Source organism: Barbus barbus (assembly GCF_936440315.1).
Source record: "Barbus barbus genome assembly, chromosome: 29".
In the NCBI taxonomy this organism is placed as follows: Eukaryota; Metazoa; Chordata; class Actinopteri; order Cypriniformes; family Cyprinidae; genus Barbus; species Barbus barbus.
Window position 1 is genome coordinate 27,880,737 of NC_136757.1, and position 27,937 is coordinate 27,908,673.

At 39.0% G+C, this 27,937-nt stretch overlaps 1 protein-coding gene across 1 annotated transcript in view; it reads left to right on the top strand.

Annotated features, from left to right (window-relative positions):
• Window positions 1-27,937, top strand: part of LOC306849785 (homeobox protein cut-like 2) — a gene marked incomplete at its 5' end in the record, with an annotated part of 166,409 nt that overhangs the window by 81,110 nt on the left and 57,362 nt on the right. The window lies entirely within an intron of this gene.

Below are 27,937 nucleotides of genomic sequence, written 5' to 3' on the forward strand. Positions count from 1 at the left end.
TATAGTATTTTTTGTACTTTTTTGTTTACCTTTAATTTTTAATTTTAGCTTGTCATTTTAGAGCTTCAACATAAACTTGTTTCATTAACATTTATATTTGCCTAATATTTATATTTTATGCCATTTATTTCGATAACGAAAACAGTTTTTAATACTTTAAGTAAAAATAACAAGACTGTCCTTAAGAGCAAGTATTAAGCCCATAATTCATCCTGCACCGTTTGAAAGTGACGTGACATACGGCCAAGAATGGTGACCCATACTCGGAATTCGTGCTCTGCATTTAACCCATCCAAAGTGCACACACACAGCAGTGAACACACACACACACAGCAGTGAACACACACACACTGCAGTGAACACACACCCAGAGCAGTGGGCAGCCTTTTATGCTGCGGCGTCCGGGGAGCAGTTGGTGTTTGTACTACATATATAAACGTTACCTCAAATCTTGTGGCTTGTTGTGCTGTTTTTATTACGTCGAGGCCTCAAGCCCTGTCTAGAGACTCGAATATCATAGAAACTTTAGGATGGGCTCGTTTGATTTGGGTCAACCGACTAGAAACAACCCAAAACACCTTAGCAATGCAATTAAAAGCTCCCAGAACACCCTAGCGTTGTAGCGCCGAGTTTTGCACGAGCAAACAGCACTCACGCTCTCTTCAGAAAATGTGAAAATGAGTTCTGTATTCTACAACTTTCACCCTACCTCAGTGTCCCTATTTAGTCCTAGAACACATTCTAATGTGCTAATGACTACGGCTGTCACAGGCTGAACCACACTAGCAGGTTCACGAGCAGCAGGTCCATTAGGTATTCCTGTCACGCCGGTGGCCGCAGCCCACAGAGCTGATATAAATAGGTTGCAGCAGGCCTGAAACCAGGACTCTCCTCTCCTCCCAACTTTATCACCCGTGTCCGGCACGTGTTAGCGGGGTGTGATCTTTGCTGCTTTCTCTTTGTCTCTGATCTCACACTCTCTTGTGCCCATGTGGGAGAGAGTTCACACGTGCGGTTCACAGAGGTGTGAGCTTTAGCCCTACATAATCTACTGCATTTATTGCATTACTACACTTTGAAGGCATCGTTCAGTCAAACATGAAAATTCATGTGTTTTTCTCACCATGTCTCAGGTAAATCACAGCTTTTATTATTATCTATTTTCAATGTGCTAATATAGTGTACGGAAAACTTTTTGCTCACCTTCAGGCCATTAAATATGTAGATGAGTTTGTTTCTTCATCAGATTTGGAGAAATGTAGCATCACATCACTTGCTCACAACTGGATCCTCTGCAGTCAATGGGTGCCGTCAGAATGAGTCCAAACAGCTGATAAAACATCACAATAATCCACAAGTAATCAACACCACTCCAGTCCATCAGTTAACGTCTTGAGAAGGGAAAACTGCGTGTTTGTAAGAAACAAATCCATCAATAATATGTTTTAACTTCAAACCATTGCCTCTAAAATATTGCTTTCTCTGGTGAAAAAGTCTCGTCTGAATCAGGAGCGAAATCTGTACAGTTCAAACACAGTTTTCAAGCCAAAACAGCTCTAAACAAATATGTGGGTGGATTTTGATGTGAGAGGAAAACAGGATGGACTTTTCCACAGGAGGAAGTGTTGTTATGGAGTTAAAATATCTTAATGATGGTTTTGTTTCTTACAAACACACAGCTTTTCACTTCTCAAGACATTAATTGACGGACTGGAGTGGTGTGGATTATTGTGATGCTTTTATCAGCTGTTTGGACTCTCATTCTGACGGCACCCATTCACTGCAGAGCATCCATTGGTGAGCAAGTCATGTTATGCTACATTTCTCCAAATCTGATGAAGAAACAAATTCATCTACATCTTGCAGTAACTTTTCTGCAAATTAAAATTTTTGGGTGAACTGTTCCTTTAATATACCTTAGTACTTCACAGAAAATTGTGATTTATCATCTTTATCATAGTCAAGAGTCATAATAATATAATGCTACCATGTGGCAAAAACAAAAGATACTTTTCTTGAATGCAAACAGCTGAATATTGAGTCTGAGTGCATTAGAAACTAATTTATTCTTTGCATATGCAGCTTACAGAACGCATAACTGTAAGCGTAAGCTAATTTGTTCCTCGTTTTACAAGCTGCCTACGTTGTCCAAAAGCATGTCAAACCAATTCTACGCAGAGACTTCAGCCCCAGTAAAACACAGTAAACATGCATCGAACTGCTTGCTGTTTTGCATTAGTGACAAAATGTCCACGCAGCGAGTTGAATGTAGGACATCAGATGAACAGCAACAGCGGCTGCTGCTTCTCAAGAGTGAGGGACACGCATGCCATTTATCAGAGAAAAAAAAGTGTGCTCATTTATTTTAGGTAATATTTGAGTTTTGTTTATTTTATTTTATTTTTTGCTGCTTCTAAAAATGCTAAATAGTAAAATTATTTGATCAAGATCAAAAAAGTGGCAATATGCTAGATTCCAGAAACAACAATGAGGTATATAATCAATAATATATATATATATATATATATATATATATATATATATATATATATATATATATATATATATATATATATATATATATATATATATAATCAATATAATGGTATATTATGAGGTATATAATCCATATAATGTAGTTATTGCAATATGTGTACATATTGCAATAACAACTACATTACAGGTACATCTCAAAAAATTTGAATATCGTGAAAAAGTTCTTTTTTTTTCTTGTAACTTATTTCAAAAAGTGAAACTTTCATATATTTTAGATTCATTACATGTAAAGTAAAACATAAAACACTGACGCCCTCCACAAAGAGGGTAAGTCACAGAGGGTCATTACTGAAAGCTGTGGCTGTTTACAGAGTGCTGTATCAAAGCATATTAAATGCAAAGTTGACTGGAAGGAAGAATTTGGGTAGGGAAAAGTGCACAAGCAACAGGGATGACCGCAAGCTTGAGAATACTGTCAAGCAAAGCTGATTCAAACACTTGGGAGAGCTTCTGAAGCTGGAGTCAGTGCATCAAGAGTCTCCACGCTCAGACGTCTTCAGGAAAAGGGATACCAAGCCACTTCTGAACCAGAGACAACGTCAGAAGCGTCTTACCTGGGCTGTGGAGAAAAAGAACTGGACTGTTGCTCAGTGGTCCAAAGTCCTCTTTTCAATTTTGCATTTCATTTGGAAATCAAGGCCCCAGAGTCTGGAGGAAGAGTGGAGAGGCACAGAATCCATGTTGCTTGAAGTCCAGTGTGAAGTTTCCACAGTCAGTGATGATTTGGGCTGCCATGTCATCTGCTGGTGTTGGTCCACTGTGTTTTCTGAAGTCCACAGTCAACGCAGCCATCTACCAGGAAATGTTAGAGCACTTCATGCTTCCTTCTGCTGACAAGCTTTATGGAGATACTGATTTCATTTTCCAGCAGGACTTGGCACCTGCCCACACTGCCAAAGGTACCAAAAGCTGGTTCAATGACCGTGGTGTTACTGTGCTTGATTGGCCAGCAAACTCGCCTGACCTGAACCCCATAGAGAATCATCCTCAATGCAGATGACCAGAAGGCCGCTATCAAAGCAACCTGGGCTTTCATTACACCTGAGCAGTGCCACAGGCTGATTGCCTCCATGCCACGCCGCATTGATGCAGTAATTCATGCAAAAGGAGGCCCAACCATGTATTGAGTGCATAGAAATGAACATACTTTTCAGAAGCCTGACACTTCTGTTTAAAATATCCTTTTTTTATTGATCTTATGTAATATTCTAATTTACTGAGACACTGAATTTTGGATTTTCATTATCTGTAAGCCATAATCATCAAAAATTCAAGAAATAAAGTCTTGAAATATTTCACTCTGTGTAATGAATCTATATAATATATGGGTTTCACTTTCTGAAATGAGTGACAAAAAATATTGACCTTTTTCACAATATTATAAAAATAAAAACAAATGCAAAATATTTTTTTCAACTATTATAATGTTACCATTACATTTAATATTTATTACTATTTTTAAGTAAGTATAGACCGATTATATTATAATTTTCTTTTTTTGTGACAGAAGTATTGTTTAGAAAGTGGAAATGAAATTGGGCCACATTACAGGCTGGACTTAAACCTGCATCACGCACGAGCACCATGGCTCAGTGTGTCTGTAGCCCATGCATGAATGGCTGTGCTCAGACTGCTGTAAGTGTGTGTGTGAGAGAGATTGGAGATCTCCTCCTGTGAGATCCTGTAGCACTACAGCTGTTTAGCACGCATCGGCCCTCGCCGCTGAGCGCTGGTTTGTTATGATGCTAAAACTAATGCCTTGTCTGCATGTGTACGGACAAGACATTTGTCATTTAGAGTGGCGTTTGTACAGACAGTGTGTTCATGTTCGTGTGTGTGTGTGTGTGTGTTTTATAAATAGGTCTCTCTCACTGTAGCCAGGTGGAATTGATGTGCTTCAGCACATTTTGCAGGGTGTCGTCAGCAGAGGCTTTAATTTTTACAGTCCTGACAGTGCGAGGTCTCGAGCTCAAGAGATGCTACGCCTGAGTGACGCCACCGCTGTGCAAATGTTAGACGTGTTTGCAGACGCAGCATCGGCACGCCCCACACACACACAGTCGCAAAAAAAACAGCCATCGCTCTGATGTCACAGAAATAGGGTCAGACATACAGACCTTTAAAGAGCATCTGCAGCATCTCTTTGTCTTGAGACTTCACACACCTGGAGGAAATACCTGTGCTATTTTGGTTTTTCACTGCTTGCCAAAATGTGCAGTATTCAGCTGTATCCCACAATGCAATGCACTCAACGTGACCTTCTGCTTCCAGCATGATGAAAGAAACAGAAGTGATATCATGTTATTTTTAACATATTTGTTGACTCATTTTGGATCAAGCTTGCAAAATACCTTTTTTACACGCAACTGTTTTGAAAATGAATTTAAAATATAATTCTATCCATCCATCCATCTATCCATCATTCCATATCCATCAACAATCTGCATATCATTGTGTCGTCTATCTGTCCATCCATCTGTCTGGCATTCTTTCAGTTTCTCCATCCATTCTTTCTATCATTCCATCCATCAGCCCATCCATGCATCTGTCCATCCATTCATTCATCCATCCATCCATCCGTCATTCTATTGTTCATCCATCCATTGTTCTGTCTGTCGTTCTTTCTATCATTCCATTCTTTCTTTCATCATCCATCCAATTATCTGTTGTTCTGCATACTGTCTCACATTTATTTGTACAAAATAGTACATAGTACTGTATATGCAAAATTTGAACTTTTATTTTTTTTATGATTTGTTTATTATTATTTATTTAATGTAAGTAATACAAATGTGGGGGTTAAATGTTTTTTTTTTGCGTGAAAGTTTAGTTAAATGTGCTAAATTAGATTTATTTATTCATTTATTTATTGCATTGCAGAAATGAAAAATGTAGTAGTTAAATATGTAGAATTTATTTATTGAAAAAAAAAATTTAGAAGTAAAATATTAAAAATGTTCATTTATTTATGTATTCATTCATTCATTGCAGTAATAGAAATTTGGTGTTTAAATGTGCTAAATTTTCTGTTATTCATTCATTCCAGTAATGAGAATGGTAAACTGTTGAATGCATTTAGATTCATTTTATCCCTCAAAGCAGATGTTCTGTATATGGAGAGTGGATATAGAAATGTGACCGTATGTAAGCGGTTTGCTTACGTGTAGAAACTAGGCCAGATTCTCTCGGTCTGCGATGTGCGCTCGTTGATGTCGAGGAGTGAGCCGCGGATCGCTGGCACGAACGCACTCAAATTAGCCAATAAAAACGTGTGAAATGGGTGGCGGAGCGCCGGCCGAGGACATGCCAAAAGGAATAAACATCAGCTCTCTTTCACACAAACTGAGACGCGAGGCGGGGGGAGGACGGGAACACGCTATCTGCTCCGACAGAACGCAGGAGCTGAGTCAGATAGCGGCATTAGTGTTTGTAATCAAAGCGGTGACATGTGTTTGCAGAGCGCCATCAGCCCAGTCAAGCCAAATGTGCCGCTTAAAGCTGCACGTCCAAACACACAAACAACAGCGACAGCTGACTGTGACGTGGACCGTTCAGACGTGTGAAGTGAACGTGTGAGTGGAGGATTCGTGTATAATTGTGATCATTTGCTGGTATGTGGCTGGTGGAGATAAATGGCGTCTTCAATCAGCCTCCAAACCAGCAGAGCTTATTCATCTGTGGAAATGTGCAGCAGCGCGTGTGTGAGGCGATGTATGGCTGTTTAAATGGATAATTAACCCAAAAATGAAACTTTAGTCACTTCGTCGGCCTCAAGTTGTTTCAAACCTGTATATTTCTTTTGTCTGTTGAGCACAAAAGAAGATATTTGGAAGAATGTTGGTAACTAAACAGTTGACAGTAGCCATTAACTTCCGTAGTATGGAAAAAATACTATTGAAGTCAGTGGCCCACAGTTCCCACATTCTTTTCAAGTTTCAAGACATTAAACAGAAACATAAACCAGCATAACATACTTCCAAACACAAGAAAACAATGAAAACATCCAGGCTTAAAAACAAGACTATGACATAAACCACCAAACAAGATGATAAAACAGTGACTGAAGACAGAACTGATAACAAAAGACAATGAACCATGAAGATTATGATGAATTACAAAATAAAAGACATGAACTTAGAACAATAAACATGGACAAAACTCGAGCCAGATGTGGCATGGAATTATAGCTCTTATTTTCAGCATTTTAATTAATTAGTAAATAACTTTATTTTATTTTATTTTTTATTATATATTCTTTAATAATAATAATTATTATTGCAAATGGGGGTTGAATGTGCTTAATTTTCTGAAATATTGCAAAAACAATTTATAAAATAGGCTTTATTGTATTTAAAGTATAATTTTATTTAGATTTTGGGGTGATATGTGACCCAAATATGTTCTTAACAGGTTTCGTGAGATTCGCCTATATAGAAAGATCAGCTTCCTTCTGGGAAGCTTTCTTAGGAATTCAGAAATCATAATTTTGCTGTGCACATGCATATCACTTTTCATCAACAGGACACAAGATGCATGTGAACTAAATGATGATTCTTTAATTAACACACTTTAAAAGTCTTTCCCACTGGTGATTGCAGCACAGTTGTGGCGTTCATGTGCACTTAAAATCTGGAAGGCAGCAGCAGATATTGTGAGACTGATTGAACAATAGTCTGTGCATCACAGAGAATTTCATCTGGCTGAAGGATCCTTTATTTTTCTTCCAAAGGCTCCCACTGTCTGTTTAGGGCAACAGAAGCCTGGAATCTCCAGAGTTTTCATTGAACATGGTGTTGAGCTGTGAAGTGTAATTTCAGTGGAATCTAAACACACTAATTGAATATCATAACTTTGTGAAGCTGCTTCTCCTAAAGGTACCTGAAATTTTAATTTAGACTTCAAAAGAGCTCCGACTTTAAAGTAAATCTATTGTTTTTCATTTAGACTCGCAATTTTCTCCTCTCTCTCTCTCTCGCAAGCGGCGCACCGTACGTAGTTATGATTGATCTGGTAATTAAAATATGCAGAGAAGGAAAAAAATATTAACCGCTTCTTTTTGTTTTAGAAAACAGCCAACAGTTTTTTCCACCGCAGCAGATAATTAAATTTTGCACATTGATGTTCTTTACGCGGCATTCATCTCCCTCATTATTTTTCCATTTTCATCTTTCTGCCGAGAGATCGATAGATTGATAAGATGATGTTGCTAATCTTAAATAATTTAAGAGGAGAAAAGTTACACTTACTTTGCTGCTGGCAAAGTGTTTGAACTTTCATTCTCCTCTGGAGTTTCACGCAATCCTTCATTCGCTCGCAAACAAAAGCCACTCGCCTACAGAGTTACAGTCGCTACGTCAGAGCGGGAGGCATTAATTCACTCATTGCCTTTGCCGTCCTCCGTTTATTTTTCTTGGAATACATATACAGTAGAATACTGCACATTACAGATCGATGGTTGTCAAGACTAATTCCCCAAACGAAGAGAGAAATGGCAATTCAAAGAGAGAGCATAAAGTAGGCCAATTAGTACCTTGGGAGCGTTTTGCGGGGAGAGATAGCGCCGCGACGTGTCATTTGCGCTAACGCTGAGGCCGATTGTTTATAATATGACCTGACAGTTTGGGGCTCTCCAGTATCGGATTAAGCACAATACTAATTAACATTTGGCTGCGCGAGAAGCTGGTGTGGCGCTCAACAGGAGAGAGTTCAGAAAAACCGAGCGGATGAAACAACAAAAAGACGTTGTGTCTTATTTTCTCCTGCAAGAAAAACCAGGAGTCTCCATAAAACAAAATTATGTTTTATTAACAAGGTTTGGAGGAGCACGATCAGATAATCAATCAGTCTGGCCCAGGTGGAGCTCGCCAGCTAATCACCTTAATCACCCATTTAGATCAGAACCCTAAATAGCCCTAACCCTAAATATTTACACTTGTTAACAAGTTCATACAATGAATTCAATCCATCAATCCATCCATCCATCCAATATTTTATGATTGTTTGAATTCATTGTATGATTATAATTATAATTTTATTTAAATAAATTTTTCTTAGGCAGTACGACACATACTACCTTCATTCAGAAATAAATAATACTTATTATATGATACTGACTTAAAATTATGTAAATATTCATAATGACAATGAGGCTATATATGTGTTAGTGCTGTGAAATCACAAATTGATTCATTGTAGTTAATCGCATGCAAAATAAAATGTATATATATAAATGTACTTTGATTTTGGATGTGATTAATCACAATTAATCGATTTGACAGCACTAATATTTATTTATTGCATTTATTGCAGTAAAGAGAATTTGGGGGTTAAATGTGCTTAACTGTTGCAATGTCACATTGCAAAAAAAAAAATTCTTTAGGAAAAATGTAATTTCTTTACTTGGATTTTGGGGTGAGATATGACACGCAAATGTTCTTGACAGCAAAATCAACTTCCTTCGGTGTGTATCTTTGTGCTACATGAATGATTTGAACTCTTAGCATATCTTCACCATTAACTTCATATCAGACGGGAAAGGAAACCGTGCACTCTTTCCTGATCACGTTTGCTCTCAAATATTTGTGTACCTGTTAATAATCTCACTCAGGTTTGTTCTGAAGCAAGCGTTTAGTTCAATTAACGTGGCATCTCTTCATCCTCTGGGGTTCTCTGGTTATGGTGATTGTCACCCTTTTAATTGGGTCTCGAGGGATTAGTGTCAAGGCCTCTCTTTTAATTTTTCCTCTTTTCCAGAGTAGCTATTGACCGCTGACAGGTGTGAAAGGACCAGCCGGAGGACAGGTTTACATTTCTTTTGAGTGCAGAGCATCACCTTTAGTCCTGCACTGAGCTCACAGCTCTGATAAGATTTATTTTCCTTTCATCAAACGAGCTGAGCTGAGATCAGTAGTTTGCTGTTAGAGTGAAACTAGCTACAGTAATAGCAGTAGTGCTGCTAACTGAACTGCATTAGTCTGTAGAGTGGAGTAGTTCAGCTGTTTACATAGTTGTACTTGTTACTGGAAAAGTTAAAGTATAGCCTAGTGTGGCAATGTTACACCGCTGGATTTGTGTCATACTGCACACAGACTCACGAGGTGAGGTGAGGTGATAATCAAACACACTCCTAGATGACTTCTCTCTCTTTCTGCCTTCCAGATAACACTAGGAAAATAACTCTGATTCATTTCAGCAGTTCTGATGGTTTTAAATAAATGGCTAAATAAATATTTCAACAGTTTTTTTTTAAGTTTATTTGTTGTGTTTAGTGTGTTCAGTTTTGATGCAGTCACCTTCATTGATATTGACATTGTTTTTGTAACAAAAAATACTGAAAAAAAACAGATTATATAATTAAATTAAGAATATGCATTAATCAGAATTAACTATTTGCTAATGATTGTTTCAGAAGAAAAATACTCGTGTGTGTGTGTGTGTGTGTGTGTGTGTTATTTATATATTTGTTTTGATCATTTTTATTAAACTATAAGGTGAATTTTAATTTTTTCAGACATGATTTTTGGCAGATGTCCCTCTTATTTTAACCATCTTCCTTATACATGGATGCATTTTACCATCCTATCAGTTCCTGATGGATAAAATCAAGTCCCACCCACCATTTTTCACGTTGAATATCTTGTTTCTCTCAGAAATGCATCACATAATGATGCATTTAAATGGGTTGCAAATGCTGTTGCTTATTGATTTTATCTGTGTGAAATTGAGTGTTTCTAGCTAGAGTTTCAGAGCAGCTTCCCCAACACGACTTCACTGCTGTAATTGTGAGCCATCGCATGTGTGTTTGTATATAGCAGAGATGTGAAGAATGACTGGAGGTGCATAGAGATCTGGCGATAGTGCCGTTTTATTACATTTCATATTGAGACCAATTTCATCCAGTGGTCCGAAGGACAGACATCTATTCCCCGACTAAATCAACTCCGTGTCTCCAGTCCTGCAGTTCAAACATGCACACGCAGTCACGCGCTCTTCATACGCACCGCTGCCTCGGCTTTCTTTACCGTGCACTTTCTTTTTACCACTTTCAGAGATGATTCACAGGGATTTATTTATACATTTAATTGCATCTTTTTTCAAGTCGTGCAGATTCTTATCCACTTTATTCACACTGTCAAAGATTCATCACTCGTGAGGGTTTATCTAATGGACAGAGGACGATGTTTACCGCGGTTAATCCAGTTTACCTGCGCACGATCCGTGACCCAGAAGACTTTATTTACATTGTTTTTAAGGCTTGTTTCATCAGGGATGAGGAGTGTGTAATGCGAAGTGTCATTTTAAATGCTAACTGCATCTATTTGACATATAAATAGCAGCACGGCTTCTTTGTGACTTTCACCGTTACGTTCCAGTGTTTGCTTCCTTTTAACTGCAGAGATTTGAAAATAACAATCGGTAATTGAGACGACTAGCAAGCAATACAGATACTACAATAACAGAAGCCAGCAAACAATAACAGGCACGTTTATGGCCCGGGGCGAATTTTGGTTTAAATGAACAGTTTTCAACTTATTTTTGCTACTTTTCAAATGTTTTATGTATCAGTTTGATTGTTTTACTCTTGGCCCAGATCCAGATTTTCAGTCTTGGAATATGAAAATCCATAAAAAAAATTAATTGCATTCACTGCAACAAGGACACATTTACATAAAGTGTAACTAACAAAAAGTGAAATAAATGTAAGCCATATATTTATTTCCAGTCTAGTTGTCAAATCATTGTCTGATTATAAAAAAAAAAAAAAAAAAGTGAAATATTGAGTTGTATTTATGTGCGTATAGTTGAGGAAACACCCATAATGCACTGCTACAGTGACCCCACTGTTGTTTGATTCAGCATTTAGCCTATGACTCTGGTCTCATGTAATGTAGATTTGTTCGATTTCACTATCTTGTTTTTTTCAGGATTTTTAAATCTATTCAGTTTGATGCATTATGGGAGAGGTTTGTTGATTGCTGATATCCCATGATTCTCACTTACTGACACTCTTTTCCATAACTCTTTAGGTACTGGGTCAATGTCTGGCTTTACTGTCTTAAACACTAGGGCTTGTATTATACTAAATATCATTTATCATTTTCAGTTAAATAATTGTTTCCAGGTCAAACTATGTGCTGTGACTGACTAGTTACTGTAGCAAGCAACTGTTTAGGAAATGTACGGGAGCCCATTTTCATCATTTAAAAAAAACACTTTGGTAAATCATAATTATGAGCTAAAATATTGAAATTGAGATACTGTCATAATTATTAGATAAAATGTCAAAATTATGACATACTAATTCATAAAGTTAAAATTATGACATAATTGAGATAATGACAGTCAAAATTATGACAAAATGTCAAATTTGAGATAAGTCAGAATTGACATACTAAGTCATAATTATGAATAAAATTTAATATGAATTATGAGATCAAATTAAATGACCGATACTAAGTGATAAAAAGTTGAAATGGTCATAAGTCAAAATTACGACAAAAAGTTGACAGTCATAATTATGAGATAAAGTAAAATTACATACTGTGATAAATAGTTTAAATTATGAGGGAAAAAAACAGAAACTGAAGAGCTGAAATTGTGACATCTCAATTATGACTTAAATTGAGACAAAAAGTCAAAATTGACATGTTGAAAATCATAAAAAGTCAAAACTATCACAAATTAAGCCATTATGAGATATAAAGTTGATAATTAGGACTTTTGAAATTTTATTGTCATTATTATGAATTTTTGTCATAATTTAGATTTTTTAATGTCATTATAATGACTTTTGATTTACCAAAGCATGATTTTCTTTCTTTAAAAGTGTGCATGAAACTTTTCCCATTGTACTTTTGTGAAATGAACTTTATTCATAGATCATGTTGGAGAGAAAGGGTTGAAGTATATGAGGGCTTAGTGATGTACTATAGGACACAAAGTAAAGTCGTTTCAGAGAAACTTTACTCTCTATGCTTTCTATTTCTTGGAAAAATAAGACCAGGAGGGTGTATTATGGAAGTAAATAGGGTTCAAATGGATTCCTGTTGACTTAAAATCTTGTTTGTATGCATCATGTGGGTCACCGAAATGAAGTGCTATTACAGCGAACGTGTCCGGCCAAGAAACTGGCATTTAAACAAACAGACTGAATTTACGTTATGGCTCTTAGAGTTTGGCACGGGACGCGGCACTCTGCGGAGGTTTGGCCGTTGTCCAGGTGGTCACGGAGGAGGAAGTCCCAGCCTGGGGAATTATGGGACTCATCAGCGTTCACCGTAGCTCCTCTGGGTCTCGTTCTACCCGCTGCTGATTTATACCACACGAGGGGAGGAACGAGGCCTCGCAGGTCATATTCATACATGCCTAAGTGGCTTGAAATGATTAGCTGCTTATCACCAGCCGATCCGCGCCATTTTTCACATGTCGGGACTTTTAAAATAACCTGCAAACACTCGCAGCTGTAAAAATAGACATCATAGACAACAGACTCGTGCAGACGCGCAGGTCTAGGTTAATGCCTCTCTTTGTTCCGAGCGGCTGCTAATTATAGCGGGTGATGACACACCTTCATGCCGCGCCGGTGATCTGTCATTTGACAGCCAGACGTGAGAGCTGTGAAAAAGGAAGGATATCTCTCTGTGAAATATGTATGACATCAAAAAGCCTTAAAGGTTATTACAAATTAATAATGAGAGGATAAAGTTGTAAAAAATAGCCTGGCCATGGTGGGTGGGGTGGTTTAAATGTTTAATGTCGCATGCGGCGCTTGTAGATGACCACCAAACTCCTCTCCTCGGAGCTCTTGAGTGGGCGTACAGTTTAGGGATGGTCAGGACACTCACTAGTCGATTAGTGAGGTTGCAAGTATTTAATTTTCAGCTGTGGTGCTTTAAAGGGGATGCGTTAGAGACACAACCTCCTCTGAGTGTTAGCGTGTCAACGTGTTCTTTAGCGTGTTCTCAAATAAAATTTATATGTAAATTAAGTTAACATTTTATTTTATATGCGTTTATAAGTTTCATAGTTTTATATAAGTGGAGAAAATGTTTTTTTTAAATAGTTTTAGGGTAGTTAGTCATTAATAGTTTTTCAATATTTTTTATTTATTAATTTAGTTTTAGTGCTTGATAAAAATGTGATGTTGCCATGGCAAGTAATATAGAAATATTATTGAATAGTTAATAACTAATTCGTTTTAGTTTAGTTAATTGTTCATAGTTTAGTTAGTAGTTTTTAAAATATTTTTTTATTTATTACTTTTTCAGTTTTAGTTATTTTTGTACATCATGTTAAACTAAACAAAAAATAAATAAATGTTGCATTTTTAACTGAAATAAAATAAGTTTAATTTAATACTTTTAGTTTAACATTTATTTTATTCAAGTTATGAAATAAATTTTTAATTGTATTAGTATTAGTTAACAATATTAACCTATTAAGATATTTGCTTGTTAATGTTCCCATTATTATGCAAAATCTAAAGGTTTTCTTTGTGATAATTTGGTGCAAAATAGTGAATCAAAGTGTGAACTCCCTTTAGAAATGCAAACAGGTTAGAATCAGAATCAGAATGAGCTTTATTGACCAAGTATGTTTACACATACGAGGAATTTGTTGTAGTGACAGAAGCTCCACAGTGCAACAGAAAGACAGCAACAGGACAGGACACAGGTAATAAAAGAATAATATACAAATGTACAAAGCAGCAAAAACACAATATATAATATAGACAACTATGTATGTACAGGTCAAGTATGTGCAAATTTGAAATGAGAAATAAAAATAAAATAAGTGAGTGTGGTGAATGGATAATGTATTATAGTTGTGTGTTCCACGTTTATTGTTGAGTGTTCATGAGATGGATTGCCTGAGGGAAGAAACCGTTCCTGTGTCTGGTCGTTCTGGTGCTCAGAGCTCTGTAACGTCGACCAGACGGTAACAGTTCAAAGAGGGAGTGTGCTGGATGTGAGGGGTCCAGAGTGATTTTACCAGCCCTTTTGCTCACTCTGGATAAGTACAGCTCTTGGAGAGTGGGGAGGGTTGTACCAATGATTCGCTCAGCAGTCCGGACTACTCTCCGTAGTCTTCTGAGGTCAGATTTGGTAGCTGAGCTGAACCAGACAGTTATTGAAGTGCAGAGGATGGATTCAATGATGGCGGAGTAGAACTGTTTCAGCAGCTCCTGTGGCAGGTTGAACTTCCTCAGCTGGCGAAGAAAGTACAACCTCTGCTGGCCCTTTCTGACAATGAAGTCTATGTGAATATCCCACTTCAGGTCCTGGGAGATGGTGGTGCCCAGGAATCTGAATGACTCCACTGCAGTCACAGTGCTATTCATGATGGTGAGTGGGGGGAGAGCAGGGGGGGTTTCTCCTTAAGTCCACGATCATCTCCACAGTTTTAAGCGTGTTAAGCTCCAGGTTGTTAAGACTGCACGAGACAGCCAGCTCCTTAACTTCCTGTCTGTAAGCAGACTCGTCACCGTCCTGGATGAGGCCGATCAGTGTGGTGTTGTCTGCAAACTTCAGGAGCTTGACAGAGGGGTCTTTAGATGTGCAGTCGTTGGTGTAGAGGGAGAAGAGCAGTGGGGAAGAGTACGCAGCCCTGAGGAGCTCTGGTGCTGATGGTACGAGTGCTGGATGTGAATTCACCAAGCTTTACTAACTGCTGTCTGTCTGTCAGGAAGCTGGTGATCCACTGACAGACGGAGGTGGGGACGGAGAGCTGGGTTAGTTTATTCTGAAGGGTTTCCGTGATGATGGTGTTAAAAGCGGAGCTGAGGCCCACAAACTGGATCCTCACGTAAGTCCCTGGTCTGTCCAGATGCTTCAGGATGAAGTACAGTCCCATGTTGACTGCATCATCCACAGACCTGTTTGCTCTGTAGGCAAACTGCAGGGGGTCCAGTAAGGGTCCGGCGATGTCCTTCAGATAAGCCAAAACCAGTCTTTCAAATGATTTCATGGCTACAGGGCCACAGGTCTGTAGTCATTAAGTCCAGTGATTTTGGGTTTCTTTGGGACGGGGATGATGGTGGAGTGTGTGAAGCATGAGGGGACTTTGCACAGCTCCAGTGATCTGTTGAAGATCTGTGTGAAGATGGGGGCCAGCTGGTCAGCACAGATTTTTAGGCAGGCTGGTTACACACCGTCTGGGCCTGGTGCTTTCCTTCTTTTGTTCTTTCTGAAGACCTGGCACACATCTTCTTCGCTGATTTGAATTGTAGGTGTGGGGGAGAGGAGGGTTGCTGGAGGTGGGAATGGTTGTGTGGAGAGGTGTTCAGGGCGGGTGTGGGGTGATTTTTCAAAACAACAATAAAACTCGTTCAAGTCTTCTGCTAGTTGTTGATTCTCCAGAGTGCTGGGGGATGGTGACTTGTAACTGGTGATATCCTTCATTCATTTCCACACTGAAGCAGGATCACTGCAAGATAATGTTTTCCTTAGCTTGTCAGAATAATTCCTCTTTGTCACTCTGATCTCCTTTTCCAGTGTGTGTTTGGCCTGTTTATACAAGACTTTATCCCCCTTTCTGTAAGGATCTTCTTTGGCCTGACGGACCTGTCTGAGTTTTGCAGTGAACCATGGTTTGTCGTTGTTGTAGATTAGATGAGTCCTGTTAGGAATGCACATATCCTCACAGAAACTGATATAAGATGTTACAGTCTCGGTGAGCTCGTCCAGATCGATGGCAGCGGCTTCAAAAACAGTCCAATCAGTGAGAGAGAAACAGGCTTGTAGATCCCGCTCTGTTTCATTAGTCCATCTTTTAACAGTTCTTAATACAGGCTTTGCAGATTTAAGTTTCTGCCTGTAGGTCGGAATAAGATTAATCAAACAGTGATCAGAGAGTCCTAAAGCTGCTCGTGGAACCGAGTGATATGCGTCCTTTATTGTTGTGTAACAGTGATCCGTTGATTCTGCGTCGCGATCTGCTCTGATCAGCTGGTAATTAGGCAGATGTAGTACACTGTCCGGTATGTTGCCATTTAGCCAGGTTTCCATGAAACACAGAGCAGCAGAGTTAGAAAAATCCTTATTTGTCCGGGAGAGCATAAGGACTTCATCCGTTTTGTTGGGTAGAGAGCGGAGATTCGCCAGATGGATACTAGGCAACGCTTTCCCCGCCTGCGCCTCCTGTAGCGTTTGACCAGAGCTACGGCTCCGGCAACTACAATGTCCAGCAAAACGTCCGAAAAATCTAAATCTGGTAAAGATTTTGTGGTGTGTTCTGCCGAATGTTCAGCAGGTCATCCCTGGTAAAACTGATCGTATTTGAAAAACAAAAAACAGGAAAAACAAACAAAAACAGTACAAACACTGGAGAGCAACGCACAATAGCTTCCATCAGCGGCGCCATCTTGTCATCTATCTATCTGTCTGTCTGTCTGTCTGTCTGTCCATCTATTCGTCTATCGTTCTGTCTATCTATCTATCTATCTATCGGTCTATCTGTCTGTCTGTCTGTCTGTCTGTCTGTCTGTCTGTCTATCTATCGTTCTGTCGTTCTATCATTCTCTCTATCATTCTATCTGTCTAACAGGTACTGGCATCACAGATTGTTCAAGGCACAGTATTGCAAGCAAAATGTATCATAAAGTCTCAAGCCTGAAATGTTCTGCATGCACACTATACTTAACTAGCTACTCCCTAAAAAGATTTAGGATTTAGACAGTCGAGTGCCATTGTGAATTGACCCTAATTGCAGGATCTTAAGCAATCTTGATCCTGACCTTTGGTCTTATACTGTAAGTCTAAGGAACAAGAATGTGCAGAGTGTTTCTATATGTGCGTCATGGAGCTACGACCATCCTGAGATGAGATATTGAGGTTTCCGTAAACGTTTAATGTCTTATTAGGCTATACCGAAACAATAGAGCCTGTGCACTTGATTTAAACAGATGTCAAACTTTTGAGCGAAAAATCACTTTTCTTTGAAGTCTTTGAAAAATCAAAGACTTCCGGCTTTGCTACTGTTCGGACGCTCTTGCTTATTGCTCTCCGCTTTGCTCCCTATTTTTGCATTTTTCTCATATCTCTCCAAGATTTTAACTTCAGCAGATCAGCACAGTGCTCAGACAACACATTTTTTGGGGGGAAAATTAAGACTTTCTCCCAGCAGTTTACATTCCAGAGACGGAAAAACACAGCTGTCTACATTCAAACAGACTAGAGAAAATGCCTCTCGTGGAATCTACTTGCTGCATGAACTGCCACAAACTTCTACAAAGGATTGCGGTTCTTGAAACAAAGTTACTTACTGGACTTCCAACACAGGCGGAACACACAGCAGACGGTCATCATGGACCCCCTCAGCATACAGCTGGTGAGTCCTCTGAATCTCAAAAGTTTATACAAAGTGTAGAGGAAAAAGCCGAAACAGATCGACAGACAAATCGATGGCACAAACAGGGAGCGAGACCCAAAGGCAATCGAGACATCAGATTATCACGAGTATCTCGTATTGCTGCCGTAGCATCCTCTACCCCAGATACGGCTATGACAAGACTTGTAAACACTGGTATCTTACCACCCCCTTTACATCTTGAGAACAGATTTGAAGCATTAATGAATGTGGGTGAGAAATCCGCAAATGTGACTAAACACGGATCGAATCAGCCAGCAGCTAACATCGCTACTAACAGGCGCTCAAGGTCGAGCAGACAGCGGCTTTCAGCTCAGAGCGCAGCCGAGCCCACGACTCTGATAGTGGGCGACTCTATTATCAGAAACATCAGTTGCAGGATTACAACTACATACTGCCTTCCTCAAGCAAATGTCTCTGATGTGAACAAAGAACTTCGGAACATTCTGATGAAGCACAAGACTGCAAATCGAGTCATCATCCATGTGGGGAAGAATGATATTCGGAAGGAGCAGTCAGAACTCCTTAAGAAGGATTTCAGTGAACTCTTTGAAACGCTTCAAAGTCTTGAAGTTCAGTCGTTCATCAGTGGACCACTCCCAGCAAGGGGAACTAACATGTTTTCACGGTTGCTTGGGCTGAATACATGGCTACAAAGAACTTGCAGTATAAAAGGAGTCAACTTCATCGACAACTTCAATCTTTTCTGGGGCCACAGACAACTGTTTAAACTAGATGGCCTCCACCTAAACAGACTCGGTGCAAGAGTGCTTAAGGACAATATCTATTTCTCCCTCCGTCATCCTTGAGCGGTGTGTGCCAATCTACTCGGCCTGAATGGCACACACACACCTGGACAGTATTTGAGTGACCACAGGACTTCATGTCAGCTTCTGAGTCAACATGTGGTTGACACATCCCACAAGGACACTGATAACACCACGCAGCCACAACAAGCACTGCTCATGGACATCCCAGCTGAGCCCTGCCCACAGAGCTCATCACATGCAGACTGTGACGTACTACAACAGCTCCAAGACTCAGCACCCAAGGACGACTTTCTGGAAAACAGCCAGGGAAGCCAGAACGACATCTCACAGCCAGCGGAAACACCAGAGCCAGAGCCCTGCTCACCAGATACACTATCACTCTCCCCAGAATCTCCACTTCTAAGCTTCTCACAGAAAATGGAGGAACTGGTGTATGCTGGGACCAAACTCTCCCACTCTTTCGCTTCAAGTCCCCAGATATCAACTAAAAAACGGCGGGCCCCACAACCACCAAAGACTGCAGGCCCAGCTCACCCTCCTCCTCCTGCGAGAGCTCTCCGGCCGCTGCCACAACGTCAGGGCCCAAACCCCTCTCCATCTGGTGTAGGTGAACCAAAAACAACTGATAACAGCTCTCAGTGATGTGTGTCGGGTCCCCGCTATATTAGCAGCAACATTCACAAATGTTTACAGAACAAGCGGGAACCCAGTGTGCCTGTAGCCTCCTCTATTTCTGTTTTATTAAGCAATAGAAAGTCTAAGGCCTTCTCAAGCCGTACGGCTGACCCATCTAACCTGCGGCCTATAATGCATCAATCTAAGATTGCTGTAGAGACAAAATGTAATTCCATCAAGTTAGCATTTTTAAACATTCGCTCACTTAAAAATAAATCATTTCTGATCAACGATTTAATAACCACAAACAACCTGGATTTTATGTTTTTAAATGAAACATGGTTAGAAGACGGCTGCAGTTCAACAGTCCTCACTGAAACAGCCCCTCCTAACTTTAATTTTATAAGTGTCTGCAGGACTGTTAGGAGAGGTGGAGGTGTAGCTGCTCTGTTTAAAGATGTTTATCAGTGCAAGCAAATGTCATTTGGTCAGTATTCATCTTTTGAATACCTAGGTATTGTGCTGAAAGGTGCTCCACGCACCCTGTTTATCATTATTTACAGGCCTCCAAAATATTCTCCAGCCTTTGTTGATGATTTCACTGAACTGTTATCAATGATTTCCTCAGAGTTTGACTGTTTTGCTATTGCAGGGGATTTTAATATTCACATAGATAATGCAGAAATCAAAACTACAAAAGAAATTATAACTGTTTTAAACACTTTTGACCTGAGTCAGCATGTGCACGGACCAACACACAATCGTGGACACACTCTAGATTTACTCATCAGTAGAGGTCTAAACATCTCATCCATTGTAATTAAGGATGTAGCACTATCTGATCACTTCTGTATTTTCTTTGATATATTGATCTCGGTCACCACTGAATCTAGATCTGTCTCTATCAGAAAGAGATGCATTAACGAGAACACTAGTGCGCTATTTATGGAGGCAATATCATTAACACCAAGCATTTCTGCAGACTCTGTTGATCTTCTCCTGGAGTCATTTAACTCAAAAATTAAGAATGTTATTGATGATATTGCCCCGATAAAGGTCAGCAAGAAGACGGGGAAACAGAAATCAATTTGGAGAAAATCAACAGCAGTTCAGAGCATGAAAAGACAATGCAGAAAAGCTGAGCGGATGTGGCGGAAGACGAAACTCGAAATTCACTATAGCATCTATAAAGACAGCCTTCATGCTTTCAATGTGGAACTAGCCACAGCTAGACAGACTTTCTTTTCAAACCTTATAAACAGTAACTTAAACAACACCCGCACTCTTTTTGCGACTGTTGAGAGACTGACAAACCCCCCAAGTCAGATTCCCAGTGAAATGCTCTCCGACAGCAAATGCAATGAGTTTGCTTCCTTCTTTTCTGAGAAGATCAATAATATCAGAAAGGAGATTGGCACATCCTCAAGTTATGCAGAGGTCACACAGATTCGACCGCAATTTCAAAAAGAAGTGACTATGTGTGTTTTTAAAGAAATTGATAACAAAATTTTGGAAGAAATAGTACAGCACCTTAAATCTTCAACCTGCTATCTTGACACACTTCCCACATCCTTTTTCAAAAATGTGCTTAACTGTTTAGAAGCTGATCTCTTAGAAGTGGTGAACGCCTCACTTCTTTCTGGGACTTTTCCAAACTCCCTTAAAACTGCAGTTGTTAAGCCCCTTCTGAAAAAGCGCAATCTTGATAACACCATGTTGAGCAACTATAGACCCATATCAAATCTTCCTTTCATAGGTAAGATTATTGAAAAGGTAGTTTCTAATCAGCTGAACAACTACTTAAAGTCAAATGGATACCTGGACAATTTTCAATCTGGTTTCCGAGCACATCACAGCACAGAGACAGCACTCGTTAAGATAATAAATGATATTCGCGTCAATTCTGATTCTGGCAAAATATCAGTGCTGGTACTACTAGATCTTAGTGCTGCGTTTGACACTGTCGATCATAACATACTTTTAGAGAGACTGGAAAACTGGGTCGGGCTTTCTGGGATGGCACTCAAATGGTTCAGGTCATACTTAGAAGGGAGAGGTTATTATGTGAGTATAGGAGAGCATAAGTCTAAGTGGACGGCCATGACATGTGGAGTCCCACAAGGCTCAATTCTTGCACCGCTCTTGTTTAACCTGTATATGCTCCCACTAAGTCAGATAATGAGGAAGAACCAAATTGCCTATCACAGCTATGCTGATGATACCCAGATTTACCTAGCCTTATCTCCAAATGACTACAGCCCCATTGACTCCCTCTGCCAATGCATTGATGAAATTAACAGTTGGATGTGCCAGAACTTTCTTCAGTTAAACAAGGAGAAAACTGAAATCATTGCATTTGGAAAGAAAGATGAAGTTCTCAAGGTGAATGCATACCTTGACTCTAGGGGTCAAACAACTAAAAATCAAGTCAGAAATCTTGGGGTGATTCTGGAGACAGACCTTAGTTTCAATAGTCATGTCAAAGCAATAACTAAATCAGCATACTATCATCTCAAAAATATTGCAAGAATTAGATGTTTTGTTTCCAATCAAGACTTGGAGAAACTTGTTCATGCCTTTATCACCAGCAGGGTGGATTACTGTAATGGTCTCCTCACCGGCCTTCCCAAGAAGACCATTAGACAGCTGCAGCTCATCCAGAACGCTGCTGCCAGGATTCTGACTAGAACCAGAAAATCTGAGCATATCACACCAGTCCTCAGGTCCTTACACTGGCTTCCAGTTACATTTAGGATTTATTTTAAAGTACTTTTACTCGTTTATAAGTCACTCAATGGCCTAGGACCTAAATATATTGCTGATATGCTCACTGAATATAAACCGAACAGACCACTCAGATCATTAGGATCGAGTCAGTTAGAAATACCAAGGGTTCACACAAAACAAGGGGAGTCTGCTTTTAGCTATTATGCGGCCCGCAGTTGGAACCAGCTTCCAGAAGAGATCAGATGTGCTAAAACATTAGCCACATTTAAATCAAGACTCAAAACTCATCTGTTTAACTGTGCATTTCTTGAATGAGCACTGTGCTATATGTCCGAACTGACTGCAATACATTTTATGTATAATCATTTTCTTTAAATTTATTTTAAATCATTTTCTATATCATTTTAAAATTCCTTGTTTTTATTATTTTTATTTCCATGTTTTTATTGATTTTAATGTCTATTTCACTTTCTTTTATGTAAAGCACTTTGAATTACCACTGTGTATGAAATGTGCTATATAAATAAACTTGCCTTGCCTTGCCTTGGTCGTTCAGACCCCACTGACTTATTATGAAAGTATAGTTTTGCTCATCCCAAGTACATTTATGTGAACACACTATTTCTGCAGCTCTCACTGCTGTTTCGGAGTCTGCTCGTATTCCTGTGACAGCACAAAATACGGCTGCGTTTCTCTGCTGACATCTTCAAGCTCACTGAAGCTTCACTAAACAAGGAGCTGAAGCCTCTGTAGGTTTGCCGACACAGAAAAGCACTCGGCGTCGCCGTTATTTTTTCATAATTTTTCCTCGCGCTCTCATCTCCGAAGTGACTCGAACTGTCGCCCCTGAACACTTCACAATAATGACGGAAGACACTGTACAAAATTGCCTTGTTTATGGCGGTAATGTTAGCTGTCTGTTCCGGTGTCGCTCTCGCCGGAGACGTGATCGTGGCAGCCGGTCTGAAGTGAATTTGCCGGGCGACTACCTGGAAACATCAACAGCCATTAATTATGCAAAACTCCCCTCGCAGTGGGAGCCGAGGAGCTGCTCGCAACGGCAGAGACGACTCCTATTAGAGTCAATGCGCTCCACAACGAGCCCCCGCTGCCTCAGGCCCCGCGCAGACGCTCCGACAGACTGACGGGTTTGCACTCTTTCTACTCGCTCCTCTCAAAGATGCAGTTTTATTGCGTTTGTGTTGCGTTTAACTGAAGATGAGAAGCAGAGCATCAGTCACACAGTAATTCCTGCCGCTGCCGCACTGTATTTGGCTTCCCTCTCTGCCGTCTGATTGCCTGTGTACCGCCGCTTCGACTCAAATGTAAAAATGGAGGGAATGTGACAGACCTGACACATAATATTTCACTCTCTGATGGCTGCCTGCGACATTTGACGTTATTATAAAGTACTTTCTGCTCGGCTCCAGTGGTCTGTGAGAACTAGATCCTTCTTGAGGTGTTTCACGGGCCGGTTTAGGACGTGCGTTAGCTTCCAATTAGACTGTAAAGGGTAATACCGTGGTATTTTGGTGTATGCCATGGTACTGAATGATCGCAGTGTTCATACCATACTACTGTCTTTTTTCTCTTAAAAAGCAATGAGATTGAATGGAGAACAAATGGATACTTGTGCTGCAGTGTCCTGTCTCTCAGATGTGTCTCCTGTGAAAAAAGACACCAGTAACCTTACGCGTTTCAGAAAAGATCTCAGCCGTCTCAAACTGTGCTCAGATTTGACAGTCAGCAATCAGATGAGTGTCTGAGTGAGATCTCACTATGGACTCAAACAAGTCTTATCGAATTCTCTAAGATCACATGATCTGAGCTGCTCCACATTCATTTGAAATCTCTGTCCTCTTACTGTATAACAACTGCTGACTTGTTTGTCTGTTTTTACTTTAATGAATTGTGCAAAATATCTCTGTCTATCTATCTGTCTGTCTATCTATCTATCTGTCTGTCTGTCTGTCTGTCTGTCGGTTGGTCGGTCTGTCTATCATTCTCTCTATCATTCTGTCTATTGTTCCATCTATCTGTCATTCTACCTTTCTGTTTATCTGTCTATCTATGTCTTTGTCTGTCTGTCATTCTTTCTGTGTCTCTCATATAATTCAGTTTAATTGTAACCCTTACATTCAAATCCCAGTTGTTGAATTCAGATTCAGCAGTTTATTTGTAATGTAAATGGCATCTTGATTCCAGATCAACGTCTGAGCGTCAGGATTGTGCTGCTCTGTGACGTGACGACTTGTCTAAACAAGCGCAATAAATAAACAGAAAGATTCTTCATAAGGTTGTTTAGGTTGGTGTTGTGTGGTGAGCCTCTCGTTCATCAGAGGTTTTTGCTTTGAGTGGATGCTCTGTTGGCGTGATGTCCTGTTACAGTGAAACAAAGGCAACGTTGACACTGGTAATTAATTAGGCTATTACGCCTTCTGCAATGATAATTGCCTGGCTGGAAAGTCACCAGCTCCGTGAGGGAGAGGAGAGGAGCCGTGGCGGGCCAGATCCATCCATCACGGACCAGACCCTCTCTTTCTTTCTCCACGGCGCTGCCTCACCTTGACTGGCACCCAAGTGCTCATAATGGATGAGCGGTGTAATGTGATACACGGAGAGATCGCTGCAAACGGCTCACTGTGGTTGTTGGGTCTCGTCTGCGATAACTCTTGAGGTTTTTGAGGGTCATTTTCCGGCCTTCAGTTCACTCACAGGGTAGGATGAAGCCGCTCCCGACAGCTACTTTGAGGCCGTCACATTTCTCGTAATGTCTCAATTTTTTTTTAATGAGTCTATTTTTGGTCAATAGTGCTTGTAGAGTAGCAGCCATTAGCATTCCCATTCATCTTAACTGAACCTTCTCGGTTAGAAGTATCTAGTAGCAGTAGTAGTATCAATCAATCAATAATAATTTTTTTTCCGGTCCTCACAGACAAATTTTCACAAAATAAATAAAAATACATAGTTATTGAGTGGGCGACACTTTTCACTCAGTTAAATAACACAAAATAAACAATATTAAAAAAACATTTCCCAAAATGTACAAAAATAATGAAAAACAAAAATATACACTCCAGCTATTACTTAAATTTTTTAACAATACATCCACAATTTATTAATACTGAGTCATGTAATTATCACCTTATTTTCATACATTTTCTTAAATTGCCAAAGTGAATTACATACTTTTAGTTCCTTATCACATTTATTCCATAGATTTACCCCTTTAACAGATAAGCACCTACTTTATGCATTAGTTCTTGAGAGCTTTTTCAGCTTCAACAGAAGCCAAAAAACCTGACAAAATCACGCGATCAGTCACAATTAGTCTAGAAATAGAGCACAGAATGTGGAACTTATCAATCAAAACATTTGTTGTTGTTATTTTGAATTAGTCAAAACTGTGAAACTTCATTTATTTCCAGGTTTAACTGAAAGAGCAATCACAGACTTGCTATGTACTCTCAGACTTTTAAACCCACCGTATTAATCAGAAGCATCGTTCATTTCTTTAGCTGTTGATGTTTTTCAATCGCTTCATTCATCTCTGTTCTTATTCTTTTCTTTTAATCTCGATGTGATCTCTCACTCTGTGTTCTAGTTGCATGTTGTTGTTCAGCTGAGGTCACACCACACCTCAGCCGTCTAGATTCGGTTCTGCTGAAAGTGGCTCTTGTGTTTGAAAGTACAGACAATTGAGATAAAGATATTACAGTAACCCTGGGCTGTGGTGCTCTGTAGAGGTTAGAGGGGTTGAGTCTCCAGGACTTTGATCAGGGTTTAACGTCTCTTCCGGTGAATGTCGTCTGGATTTCGAGCTGAACTGAGATCATCTCAAACTCTGCCAGACTGTCTTCTCTCGAGCGTGTGTGAGGATTCTGACTGAACTGAGATCAGTATCTGAAGCCGTTTTGTCACAAAACATCTTCTGCTGTACGTCTCTGATCCAGTTCGTGATGTAGAGCAGGAATTCCCAAACGTTTTAGTCAGCCAGATCCCATAAATGTGAAATATTTACTTCAAGTACCCCTGAGATTAGAAGTTATTTCAAAAATTTAACAGCACTTTCACATTCTTTGATTTGGGTTAATAGTCATGCAGATAAACAGGTAGAATATTTCATTTATATTTTGAGTAAATGTTTTATTTTGATATTATGTATAAATAGGGCTGCACAACTACTGCAATTATTTTGCCATTTATGGCCATTTTAAGAGCGATATGACATTTAATCTCATATGAAAATGTCTCATATTGCTGTTGCAGAAACCAACTAACCTCATTTAAGAGTCTTTATTTATAATTATATAAGTATAAAAATGAAGATAGAAATATATTACAGTTGTACTATAAAATAAAGTCCTTAATCTTAATTATTTCATATATTTTATAAACAATTAAGTCTCTTTATAAAGTAAATTTATATATTTTTATAATTTATATAAATTATAAAAATTAAGATAAAAATATTGTAAATTACAGTTGTACTATAAAATAAATAATGAATATTTGATCATTATAAAAATATTGTTTTACACAAGTTACCAATATTTGTCTTGACTGCTTCACTTTCAAGTGTTTAAACCTAGTATATAATTATTTTATAAATAACTAATTATTTATCAAATTAATTAATGAATTATTAAAAAGTATAAAAATAAAGGCAGAAATATATTGGTTTTGTAAGTTGTATGTTAAAATTAAAAATTAATTATTTTGTTGTATACTTCAAATTACCAATATTTGTGTCTTAAATTCTTCTCTTTCAAACGTCCAAAACATCAAGCTTTTAATTTCAGGGAATACTTGTGAAATTCTGTATACTTCTGTAAACAGAAATGTTGTTAATTATGTAAATGTATACATAAAGTGAACCAAGTTTTCACAAAATGCACATTAAACTCACAGTGCACACAGAGATGTAGATGATGAGAAGCAGCTGAACTGAGCCACTTTGAGATGCAGAAAACACACTGTCATGATTTCAGTTTCATTTTGATTAATTGTACAGCCCCATTTATTTATTTTAAGTTTACATTTGATTTTAGCTGATTATTAGCTTTTTAACAGCTCATGAGCCCCCTGCAGTCCCCTATGAAGTGAGTCTGGCTCTCAGAGGGCAGTGTTTCACCAGCACTGGTTCTGCAGCTGGTACTGTCACTGTGTGTGTGTGTGTGTGTGTGTGTGTGTGTGCGTGTGTGTGTGTGTGTGCGTGAGTGACACAGGCTGCTGATTGGAATTGACGTGGGGACTGGATATGTGTCAGGATTTCGGTTGCTCATTTCTCTCTGTGCCTCAGAGACAGCAGCTGCTTTTTCACAGGAGTCCATCGCAAACTCTACAGCCAGATTCACTCCAGTATGACGCTGGATAACTCATAGTTTGTCTTACGCATGTGCTTATTATTCTGCACTGTTATCGTCAGAATCCAGATGATCTTACTTTTGTTCATTGACTTATGTTAAGGAAGCTCATGGCCTGGAATTTTATTTATTTATTATTATTATATATATTAGTATATATATATATACATACTGTCATGGCCAAACATATCAGCACCCTTGGTAAATATGATCAAAGAAGCCTGTGAAAATTAATCTGCATTGTTATTACTTTTGATCTTTTATTTTAAAAAATCACAAAAATCTATCCTTTCATTGGATAATAAGAATTTAAAATGGGGGGGAAATATCATTATGAAATAAATGTTTTTCTCAAATACACTTTGGACACAATTATTGGCACCCCTAGAAATGCTTAGGAGTAAAATATCTCTGAAGTATATTCCCATTCATATTCACAATTTTGAGCACTCCAGGGTGATTATGAACATGAAATTATCCAGCCATGGCTTCCTGTTTCACAGAAATATAAATAGGAGGGAAAACAAAGCCCAAATT